Source organism: Chiloscyllium plagiosum, chromosome 30 (assembly GCF_004010195.1).
Source record: "Chiloscyllium plagiosum isolate BGI_BamShark_2017 chromosome 30, ASM401019v2, whole genome shotgun sequence".
Taxonomy (NCBI): Eukaryota; Metazoa; Chordata; class Chondrichthyes; order Orectolobiformes; family Hemiscylliidae; genus Chiloscyllium; species Chiloscyllium plagiosum.
In genome coordinates this window covers 7,108,725-7,113,622 of record NC_057739.1, presented here as the reverse complement: position 1 = coordinate 7,113,622, position 4,898 = coordinate 7,108,725, and the positions used below count along the sequence as shown (strand labels likewise).

At 39.6% G+C, this 4,898-nt stretch overlaps 1 protein-coding gene across 1 annotated transcript in view; it reads right to left on the bottom strand.

Moving 5' to 3' along the window:
* The window catches only part of zmynd19 (zinc finger, MYND-type containing 19), a 32,711-nt gene that overhangs the window by 9,526 nt on the left and 18,287 nt on the right, over positions 1-4,898 (bottom strand). The window contains exons 3-4 of the mRNA XM_043719895.1: positions 4,226-4,230; positions 1,698-1,701 (exon numbers count right to left, since the gene is read on the bottom strand). The gene's annotated coding sequence lies outside the window, so the exon portion shown is untranslated. The remainder of the gene's footprint in view (positions 1-1,697; positions 1,702-4,225; positions 4,231-4,898) is intronic.

Below are 4,898 nucleotides of genomic sequence, written 5' to 3'. Positions count from 1 at the left end.
GTGAATGAATAAAGGGAAAAAACAAAGCTGCGGGAAACCTTTAGTTCCTCTTCTGGAATTCACTAAATACCAAAGGAAAGATTCAAGAACAGCTTCCTCTCCGCTGTTATTAGTCTTCTGAATGAACCTCTCAAATTTCAAATTTAATTTGATCTCGCACTGAGTGTACCTTCTCTACAGCTGTAACATTGTATTCCCCATTCTATTCTATTGCCCTTATGCACTTTCTATGGTATGATCTGCCTGTACTGTATGCAAAACAAAACTTTTCACTGTACCTAGGTACATGTGACAAGAATAAATCAAATCAAAATCAAATAAAAAAAGATGTCATTCCTAACTTCAATAAAAGGTTACCAAAATTATGCAGCAAGCCACAGAGCAATGATTTTGACACTCATGCTAGGTAAAGCAACGGAAACTCTTATTAAGATTAAGAACTTGGAATAAGTAAGAATGAAAATGATTAATCAAAGCCCATTTAATTTCCTGAAGGGTTTGATCTACCAATCAAATATATTGGATGTGTTTGAGAATGTGACTTGAGGGAACTTGGTCAGGATAGCAATAACAAAGATCTACTTCTCTGTAAAAAGTAAGCAGGTAAGAATTAAAGGAAATATCTGCAAGCAATAAGGAAGGTAAACAGTGGAGACCAGAGATTACTGATACAGGGATTGCCAGCAGTCTGGGAGCTGCTTTGAGACCTCTTTTCTTTCACGGCTTTGTAAATTATCTGGATCTAAGAGACATGAGCACAGCAGTTACTTTTTTTTGAGATAACAATAACGAGTTAATCCAGGCTGCAGATGGCAAAACTGACCTGGATAAGTTTCAGGTATTTTCAAGTAGATTATCCAATCAAACAGAGAAGTAGCAGATGGTATTTAACAAAGAGAATTGCCACCTGCTTTATGATCAGGACAAAATTCCAATTTCCTTGAATAAAGTGAGAGAGATAATGGATCTGGAAAATGGAAGAGATCTGGAAGCCTAAACTGATAATGAATTCAAGCCGTCGCAATGAGGTTCGGTGGGTGGAAGTAAAGCAAATCAGATGCTGCGATCTAATGGGATATTTAACCAGGCAACAGTGAGCCAGAGTCGTGAGGGAATCCTGCCAGTTTATAAATAAGTGGCACGACGATACTTAGAACACTGATTACCATGGACCAATAATGTCACAGTGACTGAGAAGGCATGGACGGCAGAATGACTGAGAAGGTCAGGTCATTCAATTATGAAGAGTACTTATGTAAATATGAGTGCTTTTTCATTAGAAAAGAGCAAGTCGAGAGGTCACCCAGTTGCTGTTTATAGGGTTGTAAAGGGACTAGATGTGTCACCTTGTCCAGAACAGCAGAATAAGAGGGCTCAGCTGTGCTCAAATTCAATACTAATCTGCAGAAACAATTTCAATTAATGTGTGTTAATTTATGGAATAAATTCCCTAAGGAGTTTGTGCTGACTCATTCAAATACGAGTTGGATTTTAAAAAGAATGCTAAAATTTTGGACGTAGTGCATGATTAATATACACAGGTACATGTCCAGAATAATGGACGCGAGATTTTGAACTTAATAAAAGAAAATGATATCGCAACCTTTATATCCAGCGTGGATTGAGAAGGGGCAAAGCATACAGACATTAAAAAGAAATAGCAAATAGGATCAGAGAGGGATGAAATGGTAAAAAAGCAAAGTTAATAGCTCATTATTTAAATAAATACCATACGCAGAGCAAAATAAATGAAGCAATGGTGCAGGTAAATGCCAATGGGTATGTAGTTATACCGTATGGAGGGAACGGTTACAAGATTAAAGCTGGGAACTAATATTCAGGGATATATAAGGCCAGGTAGGAAGTGGGGAGGTTAGTTTTGTTGGTACAAAACAGAACAAGTACAATAGCAAGAAAAGATCTTGGACTGGGTGATGTAGAATCCATTTGGGTGAAGATAAGAATTAACGAGGGTGGTGGGAGCAGGCTACAGACCCCCGAACAAAAACTTTACTGCAGGGCAGGGAAAATAAACCCTTGAGACAATGAGGGTCCATTAAAAAAAAGTCACACATTAATCACGGGTGACCTTAACCTTCATGTAGATTGGGAAAACTAAATTAGCAGAGGTTTCCATGATAGAGAAGGCATAGAGTATATTTAGGATAACTTCCTAGAACAATATTTATAGATCTAACCAGAAATTAAGCTATTTTGAATATGGTACCATGTAATGAGACAGGTTTAATTAATAATCTCAGAGTAAAAGATCCCCAGGAAAACAGTGACGATAATTTGGTTGAATTTAGCATTTAATTTGAGAGTGAGAAACTCAGCTCAGAAACCACTGTGCTAAGTTTAATTAAGGGTGTTACCAAGTAATGAAGGCAACACTGGGCAAAGGGTTAAGCAGCATAGCTGATTGAGGAGCAATGGCAGAAATTTAAGAGAACAGTTCATGACTCACAACAAAGTTATCCCCCAGTGGGGAAGAAGGATGGGGATAAATTAACCATGGTTAACCAAAGAAGTTAAGAATAGTATTAAATTAAAGAAAAGAAAAATAAAATGTGATGAAGATTGGTGATATGCCAAAAGGTTTGGGAAGGTTTTAAAAACAAAAACAAATTATGACCAAAAAAAAGGGCAAGGAAATATAGAGGAATGTCATTTATCCAGCATTCGATTATCGGATTATCCGGCAAGATCGCAAGGTCCCGATGCTTGGCTAAACTATGTTATCCAGCATTTGATTATCCAGAATTCGATTAACCGAATGAAATACACCCGGCCTGAGCCCTTTGGATAACCGAGGTTCCTCTGTCGAGGATAAACCAGGAAGTAATATAAAAACAGACAGCAATCGCTTCTTTAAAAATCTAAAAGGGCAGAGAAAGGCCTGAGTAGTACAGGCCCGTTAGAGAATGCATTTGGATAAATAATGATGGAGAACCAGAAGACAACAGGAGTTAAATACTTTGCATCAATCTTTACATTAGAAGACATTAATAGCATTCTATAAATATTAAATAAGCAAGGGGCAAAAGTGAGGAAGGAAACCAACACAATGGCTATCACTAGAGAAACAAGCACCTTGGAAACTAATGGGGCTAAAGGCTAAATGTTCCTGGACCTGATGGATTGAATCCTAGGATATTACAGGGAGTGGTTACAGAGATGGATGGGCATGAACTGTTTAATGGTTTTTAACTCATATTCAGAACTACACTTCTATATGATAAGTTCAAGCTACCTAATTTCACAGACATTTAATTTGGATGTATAAAATGTAGATAACCAGGAGAAGGAACTGTTTGAGAATGCTTCCATCTTCCAAATAGCCTATTTAACTTTAATAAGTTTTTGCTACGCTATGAAGGCCTCATATATTTTAAAGGTCCAGGGGTTTCTCTTCAGAAAATAAACTGCTCCACTAAAGCAGAGGATAAGTTGCGAACTTTTATCTGGCCAATTCAATTGTGATGCTTTATGCTGTTCTCTCCCATCTCTCACTTACTCTTTCAATCTTAAAGGAAATCTCTGTTAATGGTTTTCTTAGTGAAAATGTTTCATTTCTCTGTGTTTACAAATGGCTTGAATTCAAATAGTTTTTTGTGTGATAAAGATCTTTCCCATTCTTACCAGTTGGATTGTTCTAATATTGCTTCTGTAATTAGCATTTTATTTTCAAACCCAAGTCTGATGTTATCACATGGCTTTCCAGGTCTGACTGTGGTGATTAAACTAAGGTTTATATATTTTGTTGTCTGTGTTGTGCACTGATTTAATTAATAGTATGTGTGTGCTGTCTCCATGCCTCACTTAGGAGTATCCTTTTCCGTTAGCTGCAATAGAGTTTTTTATGGTTAACGTCCACATGGATAAATGTAAATGATTTTAATCATAATATCGGCAGCCCCTTGCAGACAAGGATGACTCTCTTCCCCTCTCAGGGTGGTCTGTAGGTGGCTGTACAGACTGATACGGTTACTGCAGGCTCTGTTATACTTGGAGCAGAAGGTGGTCATGGGAAGGCGTGGGTGGGGCGTTGCTATGGCAGCGTACTCCTTATGCTGTTTTTTTTCTGGCTTCCATTTTTTCCCAACATCAAGTCCTGAGGCGCTCGACACCTTCCCGGATGCTCTTCCTCCACTTTGGGATGGTCTCGGGCCAGTGATTCCCAGGTGTCTGTGGGAACGCCACATTTCCCCAGTGAGACTTTGAGTGTATCCCTGGATCTTGCAGATTGCCATCTGCAAGATCCCCTCCAGACCATTCTGACTTGGAAATATATTGCAGTTCCTTCACTGTCGCTGGGTCAAGATCCTGGAATGGCTTCCCTAAGGTCAACCCACAGCATATAAACTGCAGCAGCTCAAGAAAGCAGCTCAAGCCCACCCTATCAAGGGCAACTAGAGATGGGCAATAAATACTGGCCCAGTCAGCAACACCCACACCCCATGAATGAAAGAAAGCCCGTGGTGTTGGAGGTAATAGATTAGTCCAGTTAGCGGCTTAGCTAGCCAATAGAAAATAGAGAAATGAGATAAGGTGCGAAGATTTGTGCGAAGATTTGTAGCTCGGGTGCTCGTTGTTGAGGTTCTGTTCGCCGAGCTGGGAATTTGTGTTGCAGACGTTTCGTCCCCTGTCTAGGTGACGTCCTCAGTGCTTGGGAGCCTCCTGTGAAGCGCTTCTGTGATCTTTCCTCTGGCATTTATAGTGGTTTGAATCTGCCGCTTCCGGTTGTCAGTTCCAGCTGTCTGCTGCAGTGGCTGGTATATTGGGTCCAGGTCGATGTGCTTATTGATTGAATCTGTGGATGAGTGCCATGCCTCTAGGAATTCCCTGGCTGTTCTCTGTTTGGCTTGTCCTATAATAGTAATGTTGTCCCAGTCGAA